Below are 23,570 nucleotides of genomic sequence, written 5' to 3' on the forward strand. Positions count from 1 at the left end.
AACCCCTTCAACAAGTGAACCCTAGCCAATCCATCGGCAGTAATCTCCAAAGGGTAAGAACACCAAGAACAGTGAAGAACAACCAGAGCTGTTCAACCTGTCCAAAGATCACCACCGAACCAAATCAAGCCTCACAAGATCACCAGGAGGAGCAGGGCAAGTAAATCCACCACAAGATCCACACAGAAGCAAAACCTCTACACCAACAACTCATTCTAGGAGCTGGAGTGAGGTATACACATCATCATGAACAAACCAGGGGGTTTTGTTCATATATTGCACAGGCATGAGCACAAGCACACAAAAGGGTGGGAAAACCTGGATATATCATCATTTGGTTGCAAAACCATTTGGTGCTAGTAAATAAAGCAAAGGCTAGAAGGAAAACAACCATGGGAACACTGGTTGTGTCAACACAGTGACACAACCAGAGAAATCCATCATGGATTCAATCCTTATAGCCATTCAAAGTCACCAAGCACCTAACAGACCTAGCTACACCATCGAATGGTAGAAACACCAGCTTCTACTAGTTTTGTCAACATCAAAGGGCTTCGGCAGTCAAACATGATCAGCCGTAAAGCATCTATCCATCACGTAAAGCCACAGGAGAAGGGAGCTATCCTTGACAAAGATCACAATGGTCGCTAGGACTACCTCAACCTACAACCAAGCACCGTAACCCACACATCATTATCCATTTGGATTCAGCTTGAGGGCTAGGGTACACAACAAAGTGTTGGCATCCATCTAGCCCCGTCATAATTAATTGGATGATCACCACCGCAAGCAGCTCACATCACTTATTCATTTTAGTAAATCCAGTAAATACAAATAAGTGAACAATACAAATAATCAAAGCATCGTAGCCTTGCCGATGATCCAATGGATCATTGCAAGCAACAAGTGAGGTTTAAACCAAAGACCAAAGACACACTGTAGCAAACCCGTGTGACACACACACATCACAAAGTTGAGTAGCATGTGGTGCGTACACAACACAAGCAAGATATTACAAGCAACCGATGATCATATGATCATCGGTGTTGGCTAGAGCATGCCGTAGCATGCTAAGGCATTACCGGCATCAAGTATGAACCAATTAATTAAACAATTGCATCACGTATAAATGAATTGAAGCACAGTATAGGATCTCACCGTAGACACCGGCAATTGCAAGTATGCAATAATTAACCACCACAACTAAGCCTAGGACTAGATTAAGCACACCCGAGAGGCCATGAGCATCACCGGAGGCTCATGAGCAATCACAAGAGGACTACAACCAAAGATTATAATGAACAGTAATTAGCTAGGAAGCACAAGTGAGCAATGGAGCAAGAACAAAGATGCTCATGAGCAAGAGACCATGAGTTGCAACAGCCAACTACAGAGCACAATAGTATCGCACAAGCAGCCAGATTCATAGCATTGCACAGCAGCAAAGATACGCATGGCAACAAGATAGTGAATAGCAAAGATACGCACAAGCAGCAGTAAGCACAAGAACAACGACGGCACGGCCACACCTCCGTGAGTAGAGGAAGGCCAAGAACCCAGCCTAGGAGACGGTAGCAGAGCACGAGAAAGAAGAGGAGGGGGAACGGAGGCGTGTACCGGAGCGAGCACCGGCGTGCCATGGCGGCACGGCGGCACGGGCCACCCACGGCAGCCGCCAAGCCGCGCCCGGCCCGGCGTCGCCGAGCGCGTACGCTCCATCGTCACATCAACGTCCACGGCGGCGGCCACGGCGCCGTGGTCGCCGGTGGGCGACGCATCACCGCGCAACCGAGCGGGCGCTCGTGACGGGGGCGAACGGGGAGGCGACGAAGAGTAGATCGAGCCGGAGGATCTGGTGCGCCGTCGTGAGGCGGACCAGCTCCGCCGCATCTCATCGCCGGGGATGGCCGGAGTTGGCCGGGAAAATCCGGCGAAGGAGGCGGCGACACGTAATCGCCGGAGAGACGCGAGGGGTTAGGGTTTCCGCGTGAGGAGAGAGGAGTGGACGAATGGGCCGACCGAGCCCAAGGGGTGGCTCGGGTGCGACGTAACCCGCCGGGCCACCCCGACAGTGGGCTCAGGGGCAAATTTGGTATTTCACAAATACCAAATAAACCAGTAAACTTGGAAATTTCATAGAAATTAATTATAACTCCAAAAAATAAATAAAAATATGAAAATGTATCAAGCATAAAATTCTCTACCTAAATAAAATATCAAAGAGAATTTTTGAAGACAATTAAGAATGGGTCTTAATTTGAGGATTTAAATAATCATTTAAATCACATATATATTTTTTCAATAACAAAAATAAGTCTATTAATGCCTTTGGACTTCAAAACACCTTGACAACATTTCAAGGTTGGATTTACTCTAAATCAAGGATTCCCAAATCATTCTTAGTATTAACCTCTCATAAAATAGCAACGACATCAGAAAGGGGGGGGAAACAAACCCTAAAACTGGAATCATGCATTATCGCTTCTTTAACCATTGCCCTTATCGGACAATGATGCTATTTTTCGTAACAAGAGGACAAGGGTCAGTCCATACCTACCAACCGCAGAGCTTTGCAGTTGTTCATGCAAGTTCATCACTTGCTCATGTCATTTGAGTATCTTTATCAAATTACTTGCAAAGTACTATGGTTATCACTATTGCATAAAAACCAAAACCACTACTTTCATAACTATGAATATGACTATGTGGTGGGCAATGGAACCATGGATTGTGTTGATATGGTGGAGGTTCCATTGCAAGGGTTATTATCCATCTAGGATTAAACAACAAATGTCGCCAGTGATTCTTGTGCCGTAATACCCGTGTTAACCATAAGATCCGGAGTGGGACGGAGTAGTCAAAAGTGTTTCCACCTCTCGTTCATCAACGGATGCGCTTACCGTAGCAGCTTGTGTCTTGCGGAGTAACTTGAGGGTGGGGAGCCCCTTCTAATTCCCCACGGTATAGCCGTTGCTTACCGTAGCGGTTATCGCTTGCGGAACAACTTGAGGGTGGGGATCCCCTTCTAATTCCCCACGGTAATGTGGTCTATGATGGGTTGCAGCTACCGGCGAAGGAGTTTGGTTAACGAGTCCCAAACCGTTGTCGTGGTCGGGGTCCACCCCGAAATTACGGGAATAATGGGACCGACGAGGACCCAGTGGTCGGGGTATGCAACAAAGGGTGGGTGTTCGAGGTAGCGGAGGAACATGATTGGCTAGACCTTATACCGGGCCTCACACCGAAGGAAGTGTGGACGGGAAAGCTGCCCGGTTGGCACCAAGGTTAAGATCTCTTATGGGTAAAGCAACACACCTCTCGCAGAGTGTAAAGAATCGTGACTCCGTCACTCCCCGTTCCGGGATTGAGGAACTGCGAACGCGGCCGGAAAGGAGCTCCATGAAGTTCTAGTAAACCGGTGAAGGCCGACGGACATAGCTCTTTGAAATAAAAGCAATCTCTTGAAGAAATGTTTATCAAAACTTGCATTGGTATTAGACTTTCTGGTCTAATATCGTAGCTAGTGCATTAAACACCTCTTATCTATAATGAACTTGTTGAGTACGCTCGTACTCATACCACTCTTAAACCCCATGCTTAGATTGTCCGAATCGTCCGGAGGAGGACTCGCGACAACAATGAAGGAGCCGAGATCATCGGCTATGAAGAACCCGACCTCTCGAGAGGTGTTGAAGGCGTAGACTACATCATCGTCTACGGATCCGGGAGGCTTCCGGAGGAGAACAAGCCTAGAGATATCCGAAGAGTAGTAGTAACCGAGCAGCACAAACCCTTACCATGTAGCTGCTCGATTAAATAAATGTTTAGTTTAATGAGACAATGGTATTGTAAGTTAAGTTGGGTTCGCCTCGAACCCAGGAGTTATCCTCTTAGGACCCAAGAGGAGCTCCGAGACGACTTGTGTATGATGATTGTAATAATATGTGAATGAGTTATGGACCCTGCTATGTTCTGTTGTACTACTCTGAGGGATGTAATATTTGCGGAATGGTACTTCGCGAATGTTATATCAACGACTGGCATACTACAACATGCAGTGGTATGCAGGGTCATCACAGTATACGAGACAAACTCTAACTTTTAATCTATGACGCAATCTACTATAAAAAGATACACGGGCAAACTAGCCCAAATTCTCCATATAAGGCCGCCTCAGAAATCTTCCACGCGTAATCTTCCAAGCCCATCTCTCTCGCGGCCCATCTCCTGATTTGACCAAAATCTGGTGATAACAATGTTTCAACCAAGTGTCACAAAGGGGTACCTCTATGCCGCCTGTACAAAGGTCTAAGGAGAAAGCTCGCATTGGATTTCTCGCTTTTGATTATTCTCAACTTAGACATCCATACCGGGACAACATAGACAACAGATAATGGACTCCTCTTTAATGCATAGGGATTTCTATTTTCGTGCCCTCGGGTCGTTAGTTGTACTCAGTTTTCCCCAGCCCCTTAGTTTTTCCTCAGTTTTCCCCAAGCCTATGTCTAAAACCCGCAGAAGGAGCTCAGACGGAAGGAATCCGTTTATTTGGACGTTCTGTGCTGACGTGTTGCGCCGCGTCGTCTGTGGGGCCGCGTCGTGTGGGGCCGCGTCGTGTGGGGCCGCATCGCGTGGGGCTGGTAAAAAGGGACCGCGTGGGACAGGACGAGAAGCGTTTGGTTGCACGTGAGCACGAGCTGGGTTTTGTCTCTCTCGGCCTAAATTGGCATTTTTAAGAGCACCTTTTCCCCTCTTTCTCTCTCTGTCTTTTTTACCAAATTAGTATCAAATCTAGAGAAGTTTCTATTTCTGTCTTTCTTCAATATGGCAGCAAATCTAGTAGCAAATCTAGTAGCAAATCTCTGGGGTTATTTATGCCTTTTGGCCCTCGTTTTTTGCCCAATATGGCAGCAAATCTAGTAGCAAATCTAGAAGCTAGTATATGATAAAATTACAACAGCATAATCACAAAACTAAGTATAATACATAAATCGCATACAGGCTGCCAAAAGCGAGCAATAACGTTGTTAATGTTCACGACAAACTAAGCTGAAAAATATACAAGACGCACGCAATGTATGGACAACAAGAAGATTAGGATGAATGAATTTGTTCTTCATTCCTCCTCATATATTTCTTCGTCGCTCCATTCGTGCATTTCCCCAAGGAAATATTCATTGAACTCCTTCCGTCTGCAGGTGTGCGGCCAATACATCCTCCAAACGGTATGGCATGTGTTCATTACTCATACCGTAGCTTCCTATTCTATCCACACGTATCGGCCACTCATCCCGGGCCTTTGTATCATGAGAGTACTCTACGATATAACCCAAATCCGCGTAGTAGATGCTGCCAGGTCGAAGTGTCGGGTACACTCGCGGTGTCGACGGAGATACACCGGATATAATTCACGAAGAAGGCATTACCGCCAATGTTACCGACCGGATGGAGAGAGCGGCTCGAGTGTCCACACGGTACACCAATGGTTTGCCCGCCAAAGCCTCGCCGACCAACAACACAAGCGAGCAGATCACCATCCGACTTCACAAGGTAGAACTTCGACGTCCAAGTTCGGAAATGAAATTAGTGTCTCCATCTTGACAGGTGCTCGCGCGCTGCCGCAATCGTACATTGGTGCACACTATTCTTCCGATCTCAAAATTGTCACCGGCTATCGCATACAGTTCACCATTGAACGGGGTAATGCAACGCAGACAATGGTTCTTGATCGAAAATCTTCCTTCTCCCCAATCTTCATTTATATCCTTAGTTGGAGTGCTCTCATCGACCCAACCAATTTCCGACGGGTAATGTGCGGCAACGAAGACCATAGTCGGGGATTTGATAACATCGACTGATTTCAGAAAAACAGATGGCATCTGCGCCTCAAACATAGTGTTCGATTTCTTTGTGAGTGGGTTCAGCAGCCGTATCTTGTGCGGCGGGTTCTTCCGGGCAAGCACGATGACACCACGGCAAAAGCCGACGAAGTAGTATCTAAAATATATTGATGAAGATAACATTCAGCACTAAGATGTGTTTAAGATTGAAAATAAAAAGGTAGATATGGAGGAATTTGAACCTTGTATGAATTTCCGATAGATCTATGGTGACGTAGCGTGATGTGCCGAGTTGGAGGAAGGTGAACTCAGCGACGCGTGGAAGGGCGTGGTGTAGCATGATCCATTCGTCCAGGTGCACGTCGGGCTCAGGCAAACCTGAGCGCCAATTTCTACAGACTTGCCTCATAGCGAGTAGGTGTCGGCGTACTACTCGTTCGCCGATAAGCATTGGCCGATCTTGTGAAGTGGTCCATCAGCCGAGAGAGAGGCCCAGTTCACGGAGGCGCCGCGCTTGGATGCGCCGCCCTCGGAGGCGACGCGCTCGGCGGCGACGCGCTCGGCGGCGACGGGCTCGGCGGCGACGGGCTCGGCGGCGACAGGCTCGGAGGCGACGGGCGCGGAGGCGACGGGCTCGGAGGCGACGGGCGTGGAGGCGACGGGCTCGGAGGCGACGGCCGCCGGCGCATTCGTCTTCTCCATCGCCGGCAGGGTAGCGTGCATACGGCGGTTGGGGTTTTTTCGATTTGGAGAAGTTGATGGGACGTGAGAGGGGTGGTTTCGTGCGTGAGCGAGAATGAGACGACTGTGTGCAGAGGGAGGGAGGGGCTTACGCGTCCTAAATGCGACTCGCGTCCACTATTTGCACTTCTGCACCGTGACACGCGTCAACAATGGCACGTCTTCCACTTCTGCACCGCAACACGCGTGCTCGGGTCTAACCCTGGAAATTTAGATATACTCAGGTATACCCCCGCGTCATATACTAGCATTTTTTGTGTGCTCAGTTTTCTCCTTGAGTGCTAATACTGGGTAGTGTAATATACTCAGTTTTACCCTCAAGTGGCTGGTCAACAGAGAGTCAACAAATGGGATTAACTAGTTAAATGAGTTATTTAATGTGCAAAAAATTCCGAAAAAGAGTGGCACTTACTCATGGAGTCTTTACCACAAATTGCCACTTCTCAAATCATAGATAAATCATAGATAAATCAAGTTTCACCACAAATTGCCACTTCTCAAATCACCTAGTAGCTATGAAGGTGCATGGTTTTCCATAATAAGCCCTACCCAAAACAGTTTTCCCCAAAACATACTTTGTCTGAATGAGGCCATAATTTTCACACTCATGTAGATTTGTATTGCAAATAGTTTGAGGTAGGCCAAGATGGGTTTCATTGTACAAAACACGCATTTTCCATTTTTTAAATCTCATATTTGAATCTCTTAGTCTGTTTACTACTCACTTGCCATTGGTTTCTTGATACTACTCAGTTTTGCCCTCTCCCTTCACAAACTCTCACAGACGCCCAACATTGCCCCGATTGGTCTAGCCCATGTCACGCGGATCGTGCCCGCCGACCGTTGATCGTATGATCTAACGGGCGGGATAACCCCTATCTCTCTCTGGTCGGGGCCACCACCCTCTCTCTCTCTGTCGTCGGTTAGCTTCACGCAAAGTTTGATTTTCTGCATTATTTTTCACGGCCTAAATTATAAACTCTTTTTAGGCATTACTTTTCACGCAAAAAATGATAAATCATCACCGATTTGTTGTAGCCATTACTTTTCACGCAAAAAAAATGATACACCATCACCCATTTCTTGTACCCATTACTTTTCACGCAAAAAACGATAAATCATCACCGATTTTGTTGTAGCCATTACATTTCACGCAAAAAATGATACACCATCACCCATTTCTTGTAGCCATTACTTTTCACGCAAAAAACGATAAACCATCACCGATTTGTTGTAGCCATTACTTTTCACACACAAAAATGATACACCATCACCCATTTCTTGTATCCATTACTTTTCACGCAAAAAACGATAAATCATCACCGATTTTTTTGTAGCCATTACTTTTCACGCAAAAAATGATACACCATCACCCATTTCTTGTAGCCATTACTTTTCACGCAAAAAACGATAAACCATCACCGATTTTGTTGTAGCCATTACTTTGCACGCAAAAAATGATACACCATCACCCATTTCTTGTACTCATTACTTTTCACGCAAAAAATGATAAACCATCAACGATTTGTTGTAGCCATTACGGTAAATGATAAACTATCACGAATTACCATTTCTTTTAGGCATTACTTTTCACGGTAAAATGATAAACTATATCACGAAGTTCCATTTCCGTCAAGATAGTCCGCATTACTTTTTTGTTGAGATATATACCCCCACAACGTTCGTCTCCTCCTTAATTTATTGTGTAAACCCCCACAACGGTCATCTCCTCCTTAATTTATTGTGTAAACCCCCACCAACGTTCACCTCCTTATTTTATTGTGTAAACCCCTACAACGGTCATCTCTCCCTTATAAACACCCACACGGCCATCCCTTGTGTCAATAGGTTCCGCCTCTCTTCTTCGGTCACATACACTTGATCATCCATTGCCATGGCTTCCACGTCTCGGACGCGGACCGAAGGGGAAGGGGAAGGGGAAGGGGCTGCCGGGGTGGTGGATCATCATCATTGTCACCACCACCGTCGTCAACACTGCCATTGATCATAGAGGAGTTCTTCATCGTCATCTACGAAGACTCTTTGGTCAAGAAGGTACGTACGCGTTCACACATATATGATGCATGTGATTAATTATGGGCATGTTCTAAAAAACCTTTAATTTCAAACGATCGGCGCTCGATCTCTTTGCGAGCACTCCCAAAAAAGTTTGCCGACTATCTTGACGGCCGGGAGCCGGCTAAGGTGTATCCGCGGGCAGCTGACTGCGGTCCTCGTCTCTCGGACCGTGGAGGTCCTATTTGACGGACAAGGCCGGATGTATCTCGACAAGGGCTGGGAGAATTTCGCCATCGTGCACGGTGTGGATTTCGGCTGCTACGTACACTTCAAATATGAAGTCTATGATGTGCTCACAGTGAAGGTGTTCGACGGAACAATGTGCAGGAAGTACTACTACTCAGACGACGAAGATACTGACGATGAAAGTGATGACAACGTGAAGCCATGCATCCATCCCCTTTAGATAAGGGGATTATGACCAAGAATATATATGTAGCTTCATATGCATCGATTTAGAGATCTACTAGCTATTTTCTATATATTTAGAGATCTAGCTATTTTCTATATATTATGCACAATGTTTAGCATAAGAGTCACTTTAGATTAAGCTACGAAAATAGTCACCTGCCATGGGTTGAGGCGGCCCCACAGAGCGGCTCTATATTATATTCTCTAAATAAATAGACAACCCTAGCGGTCATTGGCTGCGGAGGCCCCACAGAGCGGCAATATATGATTTTCTATAAATAAATAGACGACCCCACTGGTCATTGGCTGCGCAGCCCCACAAAGCGGCAAATATATGTCTTTTCCTGAAAAATAGATGACCCCACTGGTCATTGGCTGCGGCAGCCCTCGGAAGCGGCAATATATGACTTTTCTCGAAAAATAGATGACCCCACCGGTCAATTGCTGCGGCAGCCCTATAGAGCAGCCCCATGTGTCAGCACGAGACGGGTCGGAGAGGAACCGCCCTCCGTGCAGCCCCACCCGTCAGATTAACGGTAACGGTAAGGCCTCTGACCTGACGACAACCCTCCCGTCCGAGCGTCTGCGAGGGGTTTCAAACTAGAGGGAGGGGTAAACTGAGGAAAAACTAACGAGCTGGGGAAAACTGAGCACAACTAAGGACCCGAGGGCACGAAAATAGAAATCCCTAATGCATAAGCATTCAACAACAGTTAATATTCTCATAAGAGATTGAGGATTAGCTGTCCACACTGAAACTTTCACCATGAATCATGGCTTTAGTTAGCGGCCCAACGTTCTTCTCTAACAGTATGCATACTCAAACCATTTGATTGTGAAAACCGCCCTTACTTCAGACAAGACGAACATGCATAGAAACTCACATGATATTCAACAAAGGTAAAAGAGTTGATGGCGTCCCCAAAAAACATGGTTACCGCTCAACAAGCAACTTATTAAGAAATAAGACACATAAGTACATATTCTTCACCACGATAGTTTTTAAGGCTATTTGTCCCATCAGCTATATATTGCAAAGACAAAGAATATAAATTTTAAAGGTAGCACTCAAGTAATGTACTTTGGAATGGCGGAGAAATACCATGTAGTAGGTAGGTATGGTGGACACAAATGACATAGTATTTGGCTCAAGGATTTGGATGCATGAGAAGAATTCCTCTCAATACAAGGCTAGGCTAGCAAGGTTGTTTGAAGCAAACTCAAGTATAAAAGGTGCAGCAAAGCTCACATATGAACATATTGTAGCTATTATAAGACTTTACATTGTCTCCTTGTTGTTCAAACACCTCAACCAGAAAATATCTAGACTCTAGAGATCAATCATGCAAACCAAATTTTAATAAGCTCTATGTAGTTATTCATTAATGAGTACAATACATGATGCAAGAGCTTAAACAAGATCTATATGAGCACAACAATTGCCAAGTATCATATTACTCAAGACATTTTACCATTTACCACATGCGGAATTTTCCGTTTCCAACCATATAACAATGAATGAAATAGTTCAAATTTCGCAATGAACATTAAAGATGAAGCTAAGAACATATGTGTTCATACGATACAACGGAGCGTGCCTCTCTCCCAAACAAAGAATGCTAGGATCAGATTTATTCAAACAAAAACAAAAATAAAAACAAACAGGCGCTCCAAGTAAAGCACATAAGATGTGACGGAATAAAAATATAGTTTCACTAGAGGAACCTGATAAGTTGTCGATGAAGAAGGGATGCCTTGGGCATCCCCAAGCTTAGACGCTTGAGTCTTCTTAAAATATGCAGGGATGAACCACGGGGGCATCCCCAAGCTTTGACTTTTCACTCTTCTTGATCATATTGTATCATCCTCCTCTCTTGACCCTTGAAAACTTCCTCCACACCAAACTCGAAACAAAATCATTAGAGGGTCAGTGCATAATTCATATATTCAGAGGTGACATACTCATTCTTAACACTTCTGGACATTGCACAAAGCTACTAAAAGTTAATGGAACAAAGAAATCCATCTAATATAGCAAAACAGGCAATGCAAAATAAAAGGCAGAATCTGTCAAACAGAATAGTTCGTAAAGATGAATTTTAAAGTGGCACCAGACTTGCTCAGATGAAAATGCCCAAATGGAATGAAAGTTGTGTACATATCTGAGGATCACGCACGTAAATTGGCAGATTTTTTTGATTTTTCTACAGGGACTACTGCTCAAATTCGTGACAGCAAGAAATCTGTTCCTGCGCAGCAATCCAAATCTAGTATTGGCTTTACTATCAAAGACTTTACTTGGCACAACTATGCAATAAAATAAAGATAAGGAGAGGTTGCTACAGTAGTAAACAACTTCCAAGACTCAAATATAAAATAAAGTGCAGAAGTAAAATAATGGGTTGTCTCCCATAAGCGCTTTCTTTAACGCCTTTCAGCCTAGGCGCGAAAGTGTGTATCAAGTATTATCGAGAGATGAAGCATCAACATCATAATTTGTTCTAATAATAGAATCATAAGGTAACTCCATTCTCTTTCTAGAGAAGTGTTCCATACCTTTCTTGAGAGGAAATTGATATTTAATATTACCTTCCTTCATATCAATGGTGGCACCAACAGTTCGAAGAAAAGGTCTTCCCAATATAATGGGACAAGATGCATTACATTCAATATCCAAGACAACAAAATCAACGGGGATGAGGTTATTGTTAACCATAATACGAACATTATCAATCCTCCCCAAAGGTTTCTTTATAGCATTATCAACAAGATTAACATCCAAATAACAGTTCTTCAATGGTGGCAAGTCAAGCTTATCATAAATTTTCTTAGGCATAACAGAAATACTTGCACCAAGATCACATAAAGCATTACAATCAAAATCATTGACTCTCATCTTAATGATAGGCTCCCAACCATCTTCTAACTTTCTAGGAATAGAGGTTTCAAGTTTTAGTTTCTCTTCTCTAGCTTTTATGAGAGCATTTGTAATATGTTTTGTAAAGGCCAAATTTATAGCACTAGCATTGGGACTTTTAGCAAGCTTTTGTAAAAACTTTATAACTTCAGAGATGTGACAATCATCAAAGTCTAAACCATTATGATCTACAGCAATGGGATCATTGTCCCCAATATTTTGAAAAATTTCAGACAGTTTTATCAATTTCAGATAGCTTTAGCAGTTTCAGGCAATTTTGCACGCTTTGCACTAGGAGTAGTAACATTGCCAACACCAATTATTTTACCATTGATAGTAGGAGGTGTAGCAACATGTTAATTATTAACATTACTAGTGGTGGTAATAGTCCAAACTTTAGCTACATTATTCTCTTTAGCTAGTTTTTCGTTTTCTTCTCTTTCCCACCTAGCATGCAATTCAGCCATCAATCTAATATTCTCATTAATTTGAACTTGGATGGAATTTGCTGTAGTGACAATCTTATTATCAATATCCTTATTAGGCATAACTTTCAATTTTAAAAGATCAACATCAGAGGCAAGTCTATCAACCTTAGAAGCAAGAATATCAATTTTACCGAGCTTTTCCTCAACAGATTTGTTAAAAGCAGTTTATGTACTAATAAATTCTTTAAGCATGGCCTCAAGACCAGGGGGTACACTCCTATTATTGTTGTAAGAATTCCCGTAAGAATTACCATAACTATTACCATTAGCAGAGGGATATGGCCTATAGTTGTTACCAGAATTATTCCTATAAGCATTGTTGTTGAAATTATTATTTTTAATGAAGTTTACATCAACATGTTCTTCTTGGGCAACCAATGAAGCTAAAGGAACATTATTAGGATCAACATTAGATCTCCCATTCACAAGCATAGACATAATAGTATCAATCTTATCACTCAAGGAGGAGGTTTCTTCCACAGAATTTACCTTCTTACCTTGTGGAGCTCTTTCCGTGTGCCATTCAGAGTAATTTGTCATCATATCATCAAGAAGCTTTGTTGCCGCCCCCAAAGTAATAGACATAAAGGTACCTCCAGCAGCTGAATCCAATAGGTTCCGCGAAGAAAAATTCAATCCTGCATAAAAGGTTTGGATGATCATCCAAGTAGTCAGTCCATGGGTTGGGCAATTCTTTACCAAAGATTTCATTCTCTCCCATGCTTGAGCAACATGTTCATTATCTAATTGCTTAAAATTCATTATGCTACTTCTCAAAGATATAATTTTAGCGGGAGGATAATATCTACCAATAAAAGCATCCTTACATTTAGTCCATGAATCAATACTATTTCTAGGCAGAGATAGCAACCATTCTTTAGCTCTTCCTCTTAAGGAGAAAGGAAACAATTTTAATTTTATAATGTCACCATCTACATCCTTATACTTTTGCATTTCACATATTTCAACAAAATTATTAAGATGGGCAGCAGGCATCATCGGAACTAACACCGGAAAATTGCTCTCTCATAACAAGATTCGAGTAAAGCGGGTTTAATTTCAAAGAATTCTGCTTGTAGTAGCAGGTGGAGCAATAGGTGTGCATAAGAAATCATTATTATTTGTGCTAGTGAAATCACACAACTTAGTATTCTCAACAGTACACATTTTAGCAGTAGTAAATAAAGCAAACTAAATAAAGTAAATGCAAGTAACTAATTTTTTTTGTGTTTTTGATATAGAGAACAAGACAGTAAATAAAGTAAAGCTAGCAACTAATTTTTTTGTGTTTTGATATAATGCAGCAAACAAAGTAGTAAATAAAATAAAGCAAGACAAAAACAAAGTAAAGAAATCGGAAGTGGAAGACTCCCCTTGCAGCGTGTCTTGATCTCCCCGGCAACGGCGCCAGAAATTTAGCTTGATGACGCGTAAAGCACACGCCCGTTGGGAACCCCAGGTGGAAGGTGTGATGCGTACAGCGGCAAGTTTCCCTCAGTAAGAAACCAAGGTTTATCGAACCAGTAGGAGTCAAGAAGCATGTTGAAGGTTGTTGGTGGCGGAGTGTAGTGCGGCGCAACACCAGGGATTCCGGCGCCAACGTGGAACCTGCACAACACAATCACAGAACTTTGCCCCAACGTAACAGCGAGGTTGTCAATCTCACCGGCTTGCTCGTAAACAAAGGATTAGATGTATAGTGTGGATGATGATGGTTGTTTGGGAAGAACAGTAAAGAACAATTGCAACGGTTTGTATTTCGGATGTAAAGAATAGGACCGGGGTCCACAGTTCACTAGCGGTGTCTCTCCCATAAGATAGCAGATGTTGGGTGAACAAATTACAGTTGGACAATTGACAAATAAAGAAGGCATAACAATGCACATACATATATCATGATGAGTACTATGAGATTCAGTCAGGGCATTACGACAAAGTACATAGACCGCTATCCAGCATGCATCTATGCCTAAAAAGTCCACCTTCGAGTTATCATCCGAACCCCTTCCGGTATTAAGTTGTAAACAACGGACAATTTCATTAAGTATGGTGCGTAATGTAATCAACACAAATATCCTTAGACAAAGCATCGATGTTTTATCCCTAGTGGCAACAAGCACATCCACAACCTTAGAACTTTCTGTCACCTGTCCCAGATTTAATGGAGGCATGAACCCACTATCGAGCATAAATACTCCCTCTTGGAGTCACAAGTATCAACTTGGCCGCAGCCTCTACTAGCAACGGAGAGCATGCAAGAACATAAATAACATATATGATAGATTGATAATCAACTTGACATAGTATTCAATATTCATCGGATGCCAACAAACACAACATGTAGGATTACAAATAGATGATCTTGATCATGATAGGCAGCTCACAAGATCTAACATGATAGCACAATAAGGAGAAGACAACCATCTAGCTACTGCTATGGACCCATAGTCCATGGGTGGACTACTTACACATCGATCCAGAGGCGATCATGGCGATGAAGAGACCTTCGGGAGATGATTCCCCTCTCCGGCAGGGTGCCGGAGGCGATCTCCTGAATCCCCCGAGATGGATTGGCGGCGGCGGCGTCTCTGGAAGGTTTTCCGTATCGTGGCTCTCGGTACTGGGGGTTTCGCGACGGAGGCTTTAAGTAGGCGGAAGGGCAGAGTCGGGAGAGTCACGGGGGCCCCACACGCTAGAGCCGCGCGGGCCCCCTTAGGCCACGCCGCCCTAGTGTGGCGGAGCCCCGTGGCCCCACTTCGTCTTCCCTCCGGTCTTCTGGAAGCTTCGTGCAAAAATAGGACCCTGGGCGTCGATTTCGTCCAATTCCGAGAATATTTCCTTACTAGGATTTGTGAAACCAAAAACAGCAGAAAACAGCAACTGGCTCTTCGGCATCTCGTCAATAGGTTAGTGCCGGAAAATGCATAATAATGACATATAATATGTATAAAACATGTGAGTATCATCATAAAAGTAGCATGGAACATAAGAAATTATAGATACGTTTGGGACGTATCAGGGGCTCCTCCATATAACCTGATTTATTTCCAGAAACAGTAGAAGAAACTTGGGAGGATTCCTCCTTTTCATTAATAAGTTCAAAACACACAGCGGTCCTATCATATTTTGGCAAAGTGTCATCTTCTAAAATATTTTGTATGTAAGTATTTGTATGGCAATTATCAATGCAATAAGAAAGACACCCATGCAGGACATCATCAATATCAAGATCACTCATATGTAACAAAGAGATTTTTCTTGATAACTCTCCACACCACAAAAATAAAGTAAGTTCGTCATGCTAATTAGGAGTAATTTCATCATCACAATACAAATTTGCAGCACTCATGGGGTTCGAATTATCATTGGAGGAGCATTGAAAATTAAAATGCCCCACTCTATGGCAAAGTTCACAAATAAAAGGATAGAGGGCACAAACTTTTTACCAAGATCATCTAGAGCTCTAGACCACTTTCTAGTTTTTTCATTCCCATGATGGATACAATATTCATCTTCGATTTGATTAATTCCACAAGGTCTATGCATTCCACAAAAATTAACATGCTTATAAGAAATAGTATTTTCAGAAGTTTGGGCATGCTTATTGCAATCATTAATAAAAATTTCATCCTTCATGCAAGCGTCTTTAAAAGGTTCATGATACTTATCAAAATTCTTCCTAGGCAATTCAAAATGAGAGGCAAAAGCTTTATAAATATTTGCAACAACTTGAGAGTCAAGACCATAAGTAGAACTCATATTTCGAATTTTATCAGTATCCATAAAAGTTTCAATGCATTCATAATCATAATTTATACCGACTCTTTACCTTTGTTGTTCTCCCATCCTTCAGTATTCTCCTGAATCCGATCAAGAAGGTCCCTTTTAAACTCTTCTTCATTGCATGTAAATGATCCGGAACAAGTAGTATCCAGCAAGGTTTTATCTTGAAAAGAAAGTCTTGCACAGAAATTATCAAAGATGATATTACCAGGAAGCTCATGAATGGGGCATTTGAGCATTAAAGACTTCAATCTCCCCCATGCTTGGGCAATACTCTCTCCATCATGAGGCTAGAAATTATATATGCGGTTCCGGTCTTTGTGAATTTCACTTGGAGGATAGAATTTAGAGTAAAATAGAGGCACAATATCCTTCCAATCAAGAGAATCCCCATTCTTCAGCTGCAATGCGTCGCTTTACCAGACAGCGATGTAGAGAATAATTTCTTCCTAACCTCATCCATAGAGATACTTGCACACTTGAATAACCCGCATAATTCATGCAAAAACAGTAAATGATCTCCAGGATGGACAGTTCCATCCCCTTCATAGCGGTTATCCATAACATGTTCAATAATTTTCATAGGTATTTTATATGGAATACTTTCAGCAGGTGGATTTAAAATATCAGAAGCATCATTAAAGTTATCGCATATGGGAGATAAAGCATTATCAGAGCAAAATATTTCTTCCAAAGCTGAGGAGCAAAAAAGATTATTTTTATATAAACTAGCTTCCCCAAGCTTAGACTTTTCCATAGCATTAGCAGTAATTGCATTCATACCAATAACATTGTTACTATCATGTAGATAAGGTTCCATAGGTTTTTTAATTTTCTCATCAAACAATTCATGTCTTAACTCAGGAAATAGATTAAAAATCTCACTGTTGTTTTCCATTATGCCTAACTAGTGAAAAATAAAAACAAGAAACAAAAAGATGCAATTGCAGGATCTAAAGGAAATAGCTTCGAGCACTCACACACCGGCAACGAGTGCTAGGAAATAGCTTAGTAGTCGGAGGATGTGAATACCTTTTACCTTACCTCCCCGGCAACGGCGCTAGAAAATAGCTTGATGTCTACGCACGCTTCTATTCCTGTAGACAGTGTTGGGCCTCCAAGAGCAGAGGTTTGTAGAACAGCAGCAAGTTTCCCTTAAGTGAATCACCCAAGGTTTATCAAACTCAGGGAGGTAGAGGACAAATATATCCCTCTCAACCAACCCTACAATCACGATACAAGAAGTCTCTTGTGTCCCCAACACACCTAATACACTTGTCAGATGTATAGGTGCACTAGTTCGGCGAAGAGATAGTAAAATACAAGTAATATGGATGAATATGAGTGGTAATAACAATCTGAATAAAATATGGCAGCGAGTAAACATGCACCAGAACTTGATGCAAACGGTGTTTCAATGCTTAGAAACAAGGCCTAGGGATCATACTTTCACTAGTAGACACTCTCAATATTGCAATCATAAAGTAATATAAATAAGCACTTCACTATGCGATTCTGAATTACTCTTTGGCAAGATAACGAACACTAATTCATCATGTAGGCAAACCTTAAAGATGTATTCCCAAGTACTAATAAACACCCCACGCTGTCACCGTGAGCATTCATAGGAGGTACTAACACACCACAATTTTATAGAGACATCCAACTCAAATCATAACTCAGTGAATAAGTATTCTGTGAAATATAGCCTAAGAGACCCACACGGTGCACACACTATCACCTTTACACACGTGGGACAAGGAGTCTCCGGAGATCGCATAAGCAAAATCCACTTGAATAGCATAACGACATCTAGATTACAAAGCTCATCATATGGATCTCAATCATGTAAGGCAGCTCATGAGATCATTGTATTGAAGTACATGGGAGAGAGATTAACCACATAGCTACCGGTACATCCCTTAGCCTCGGGGGAGAACTACTTCCTCCTCATCATAGGAGACAGCGGCGTCGATGGAGATGGCGGTGGTGTCGATGGAGATGCCTTCCGGGGGCAATTCCCCGTCCCGGCAGGGTGCCGGAACAGAGACTTTTGTCCCCCGAATTGGAGTTTCGCGATGGCGGCGGCTCTGGAAGGCTTTCTGGTGTTTCGTCAATCCGTGTCGAGGATTTAGGTTAGGACGGCTTAAATAGGCGAAGAGTAGGAGCCGGAAGGGCCACGGGGCCCCCTCACAGTAGGGGGGCGCCCCCCCCTAGGCCGCGCTGCCACCATGTGTGGGGCCCCCAGGGCTCCCCTCTGGTCCCACTCTGGCTCTCTGGAAGCTTCCGGGAAAAATAAGGTTCTGGGCGTTGATTTCGTCTAATTCCGAGAATATTTTCTTACTAGGATTTCTGAAACCAAAAACAGCAGAAAACAGGAACTTGCACTTCGGCATCTCGTCAATAGGTTAGTTCCGGAAAACACATAAAATCATCATAAAGTGTGAACAAAACATGTAGGTATTATCATAAAACAAGCATGAAACATCAGAAATTATAGATACATTGGAGACGTATCAACCTGCAATATTTGTCTTCCTCGTCCACAACTATTTGAGCCTGAAAGGGAGCAAATTTATGCACATCGCACATAGTTCATCTTGAAGAAGAGTTCATAATATATTTGGACTTAGCCGAAATGAAACCAGTTAATCTAACATTGTTTCCCTTCCTTTTATAAAAGACGGTCAATTATGTTTGGGTATCTTTTGGATTGACACCAATCAAACATTGACGTTCCTGTTACCAAAAGACATGCTTTAGCTTCACATTACATACATATATAGGCCCAAATAAAATTGTAAATAACCATACTCTGCAAGTTGTAGCCTAATAACTTCACATTACATACATACATACATACGTAGCCCTCTCTGGAGCATGATACCTCGATATCGTTGGCGAACTAATCGCTATAGCCTGATGCCTTTGTTTCCTAGGCGGCCCTGCGCCTTGCGAGTGCAGTCATCCACAGCTCTGCAACCTTGTCGGCGGGAAATTATGGAACAATCGTTGCACGGCTGGCCTTCTTACCTTCCTTCTTGGCGCCCAACCATGCACGCAGACGTTCCTTGTGGAGAGTCTCGAAGGAGTCCTCCACAACGTGATTCTTAGTTTCTTCATCACACCGCGCCGACGCGATGGACTCCCCTATCACCATATATATGCTCCTACGATTCATGCTCCTGCACCCCGGCCAGCACATCGTCCTCTATAGTGTGGTCCTCCTGCTCTGGGGCTTACTCCTCCTCCTTAGAGTAAGACCCCGCGAGGTCGATGCTACTTCGCCCAGCACTGTTGTGCTGTGAGGAATGCTCGTCCTACGCATCTGACGACACAAGGTCGATGCAACCTAGATTGGATTCGTGGGAACTCATGGTAGAGATCTTGGGAGGCCGTTGGTGGGAAGAGGGAGCGACACATTTTATAAGCAAGGATATAAATGGTGTGAAGCTTTTGAGTTCACATTTCGAACGAAAATGGTAAATTTAAGGGAATATTTTACGACCAAAATATTCACAAACGATTTTCTGTAGATTTAATATTTGTGATACAATATGTGTGTTGTATTTGTCATCACCAAAAGTTTCCGTTTAAGAAAAGGCATGTGCGATTTTCATCGTCCTCCAAATTTCTTTCCCCTTCGTCATCGTCAGAGGACTAGCTGGAGTATGAGGGGGAGTAGCAGGCTTGGAGGTCAGTTGGCGGGACAGACTGCTCTGCCTCCTTGACCGGAGATGCTTGTCCCTCCTCTTCCATCCGGGGCTCCTTCTCAACATGGCGACATTGCACTCCTAGGCGCAAGAGAGGCGAGCGATCACCTTCCTGAGAACCATGTCGAAGTGTTATGTGTCCACCGCAGTGGTGGTGTGTGTCAATAGGGTGGTGGCAGGGGGCTTTATGTAGCGCGGCCCAGGAAACCAAGTTGTCGGCGACGAGTATGTGGCACATGGGAGGAAGGCTAAGAGGCTACATGGGTTGATGGAATAACAGGAGACAAGCTTGGGAAAGTTCTACACACGACTTTCAATTTATTAGCGTTTGGGATGGGTAGACGAAAACGAGACGGACTCATTCAAGAAAATATCACAAAAAGTTCTCTTACAATGGAAAGTCTGGGGATCATTTGCGATAGGAGTGTTAGGTTGATCTCCACCACGTACGAGCCCAACGGCTCGACGTGCCCTTTGACCGCACCCTGATCGGGGGTGCCCAACCGTTCACTGGTTGATGGGCCCCTGTCGCCGCGCTACATAGAGAGGTGGGGGCCGGCTGCACAAATTATGAGGTTGATCGTGCGCCCAAGCTCCCATCGACATCCCTACCGATCTACGTTTTAGCGCAGGCCGACGGGAAGCTCCGCACCGCCGCCCATGCGTCTCCCACACCACCATCGGCGCCACCATGATGAATCCATCTGGTTCCTCCTCACATGGAGAAGGTATGTCCCTCTGTCTCTCTCGTTCTCTCTCTCACGCACAGTACCAACACATTACTATACAGAGATAATTGTACCCGCATAAGATCTACACTAGATGATCAACGAGAGTTAACATTGGTATCAGAGCCGCAACTAGTTTGTAGATCTTTTGTTTCGGGAAAGCAAAAGCAAAATAAAATCGACAAAGTTTCAAAACCCTAGTTGATCCCAAACCCTAACCCTAGATCGAAACCTAGAAGGGAAAAATGACAAAGAAAGGAAATCGAAAACAATCGAGGCTCCCGTGCACGCTAGCAAAGTTGCGCCGCCACCGGCCGCGCATGATCCTCTCCATCCAACACCCATCGGCAAGCCGAGTCGGCGGAGGAAGAACCCTAACCATACGGGGTAAAATCCTTACCGTGCGCCGCCGCCGTTACCGAGCGCTTCGGATGCTGCTCTTGGTCGCCAGCAAAGGGCACGCCGCTGAGCCAGTTGACGGCGGTGCTTTCACCTTCGGGGTGCTCGCACGCGTCGGCCATGGGGATAGAGGGGCGTCGGGTCTTCTCTACGCGTCTACTTCCGCTGTCGGTTGAGGTACTGGAGGAGGTAGGTGGATGGATAGGCGGCGGAAACACTCTGCTCTCCGCTCATCGCCGGTGTTCTTGGCCGCGCGAGCGCGATCAGCAGCCCGACGGCGCCACCGCTAGAGAGAGAGAGCATAGAGGGTGCTCGGGGAGGATGACCTGGGGTTAGGGTTTTGGCCGCTTAAGTACCGAGCGACGAGCGCGTGTAACCGTCCAATTCATCGGACGGCCAGCGTTGTCTCTCCCTGGCGGTAGCAGGCCGTGGGCTACTAACGGGTTGTGGGCCATGAGCCAGCAAGCCGAAAGCTAAAGCGCTCAAGCAAGGCGCAAAGTTTCTCGCTCGCGTGGGCTATGGGCCACGCGATGAGTTTTGGGCCCTGCACAGTTTTTCTGTTTTTTGATTTTTCAGAGGCATTTTTAAGCTATTTTTTGGCACATTTTTGTCTAGTTTTTTTTCTGAATAAATAGGACCAACGAAATATTTGTTCAAGAATTAAAAAGTGAAAGTTTATGCCTCTGAAAAGTTTAAAGTTTGAATTCAAAGTTTTCGCTGCAAATAGTTAAAGGTGCATTTTTAATTTGAAAAATGCAAAAGTGATGATTAAAAGTGATTGGTGAAAAAATTATGATTCTGTCATTTATGTCCAACATTATTAATGGCATGATCATGTTTTGTTGCAATGATATGCGCATTTATCTCTATTTTCTACCCAACGGTGATATAGTTTTAATTGCACTAACGATTGCATGTCTTAATTCAGACCAACGTTGGATTATAATATGCAATTGTTGTACTATTCTCACTTATCTGTGGTTTTCAGGAGGGTATTACTTGATGAGCTGCATCAAGGATGTTCCCACCTTCAGAGGGGACAACTACAATGAGTGGACGAAGATGGTAGATTTTTCATTTGTATGTGCTGAGGTTGACTGGGTGCTCGAAGCACCACAACCCACAAAGTCTTCCGATCCTGTCAGAGATGATAAGGATACTGATGATGCATGGGACAAAAAGAAAAGATACCATGCTCTTGTGGAGATGGCATACACTTTAGAGAACCAAAAATGGCTGACAGCCAATAAAAAGTGCATGGTATTTATAACGAATATAATTGAGAACGTCATCGTAGGCTCAATTGCAGAATGTGCTTCCGTTAGGGAGTACTTAGAAAAGATAAAGAGCCAGTCACTGGTTCTTCAAAGATATAGGCTACCCAGTTGCTGAAGCAGGTAACAGAGAAGTACACTGGATGTGCACATGGAATCAGGGAGCACATCCTCAGGATGACCAACATGGCTGCAAAGCTGAAGCCCATGAATGATGACCTGGAGTTGAAGTCTGCACTTCTTGTTCACCTGGTCATGGCTTCTCTGCCTCAACAATTTGACACTTTTGTTGTATACGCTGACGCTTATTCAGGGTTGGAGCGCCTACGAATTTACTATTATAGTCGTGAAAGCATTTCTAGGTTGTGTTGTATCTTCATCGGCTCTGCATGGGCAGTGCGCACATGGTTGAAATTATTAGGCGGCAGTGTTGCCATGCACCGCACAAGGAAAATACCATCAATGTACCATAGGGGTCCTAAAAGCATGTTTTGTACTATCGGATGGATGGCTATGATGCCATCTTCCGCGATATTTCGATGGCACTAGTAGAAAATCTCTCATCAGTACCGGTTCCAGAGGGGCTTTAGTACCGGTTGAGCAACCGGTTCCAGAGGGGCTTTAGTACCGGTTGAGCAACCGGTATTAATTATCCGGCACTAAAGCCCCCCACCCTTTCGTACCGGTTGCTTACGAACGGTATAAAAGGGGCCTCCACGTGGGCCACTAGGAGAGCTCAGGGCTAAGGATCTTTGGTACCGGTTGGTAATACGAACCGGTACCAAAGGTTCCCCCCGCGGCAGGGAATTTGCCCAAATCTCTGCCGCGGCAGAGAATTGGTTTTTTAGGGTTTTTGGAGGGGTTTAGGGATATCGGTTTGTTTCATATCGCGTCGATGCACCGGAAACGCGTTTGGGTTTAGGTAGTACATGAAGATCAAGATGATGCATAGCAAGTTGGTGCATATAATATAACACACATGTTATTGCATAAGATCGCAAATTAAGTAGCACTATGCATGAAGATCGATCTTCATGCATAGTGGTACTCTCCGAGGCGTACTCTATATATGTCTATTACATGTAGCATAGTGGTACTCTTCGAGTCAACTATATATGTAACATGTACATCTTCATTCATAGTGGAACTCTGCGAGTGGTGGTATGACGTCCCGAAGGAAAAATCCCGCCAATTCCT

Source organism: Lolium rigidum, chromosome 3 (assembly GCF_022539505.1).
Source record: "Lolium rigidum isolate FL_2022 chromosome 3, APGP_CSIRO_Lrig_0.1, whole genome shotgun sequence".
In the NCBI taxonomy this organism is placed as follows: Eukaryota; Viridiplantae; Streptophyta; class Magnoliopsida; order Poales; family Poaceae; genus Lolium; species Lolium rigidum.